The sequence below is a fragment of the Canis lupus genome, chromosome 5, assembly GCF_003254725.2.
Source record: "Canis lupus dingo isolate Sandy chromosome 5, ASM325472v2, whole genome shotgun sequence".
Taxonomy (NCBI): domain Eukaryota; kingdom Metazoa; phylum Chordata; class Mammalia; order Carnivora; family Canidae; genus Canis; species Canis lupus.
Genome location: NC_064247.1, coordinates 82,560,541 through 82,561,567, shown reverse-complemented (window position 1 = coordinate 82,561,567; position 1,027 = coordinate 82,560,541).

The following is a 1,027-nucleotide window of genomic DNA, read 5'->3' as shown; positions in this document are numbered from 1 at the left end:
AACTCTGCCTTTAGCCCAGGGCGTGATCCTGGAGACCTGGGATTGAGTTCCAGGTCAGGCTCCCTGCATGGAGCCTGCTTTTCCCTCTGCCTGTGCCTCTGCTCCTCTCTCCCTCTTTCTCAGTATCTCTCATGAATAAATAAAATCTTAAAAGAAATGCTTTCTAAAAGAAAAAAAAGTGATTCAGTGAGCATGTATCTGTGTGTGCGTGTGAGAGAGGAAGAAATAGAAAGAAAGCAAATGTGGCAAAGTGTTAAAAACCGGTGAATCTATGTAAAAAAAAAAAAAGGAACATGGATATTCAACATACTTTCAACTTTTCTCTAGGTTTACAATTTTTCAAACTAAGTTGGGAGAAAATGTGTATAATCAGCCTTAAAGAAAAAAAATTCCACGTGCTTAGTTAAGTGTAATAAATAGAAACAACGTATCTATAATACAACAAATCTGATTTTCTTGAACATATTTTACTGTTCCCATTTATTTATTTTAAAGATTATATTTATTTATTCATGAGAGACACAGAGAGAGAGAGAAAGGCAGAGACACAGGCAGAGGGAGAAGCAGGCTCCATGCAGGGAGCCCGATGTGGGACTCAATCCCGGGACTCCGGGATCACACACTGAGCCAAAGGCAGATGCTAAACCGCTGAGAAACCCAGGCGTCCCTGTTCTCCATTTAAATAGGTAAAAAAACATTACATATAGTTGCTCTGAAATTCCTCTGTGAAACCTGATGGCTTCTGAATTAAGTAAGTAAAAATTACTTAGGCCAATTCAGCTGATCAAAAACTTATGTAAGAGGCAAGAAAATATGTTGGATAACTCACACCCACTGTTCTGTACCCACAGCTTAGAACTCCACATACTTCAAAGTATGGCTTCAATGCTTCTTCTTTAACAGAATTTCTATTAATTTTTAGTGAGAGGTATACATTTTTTGCTACATGGTGGATATGCCATATGATTAGCAGATAATTCAACTTATCTTCAGTGAGATTATTTGTCATAAAGAAAGTCACCAAAAG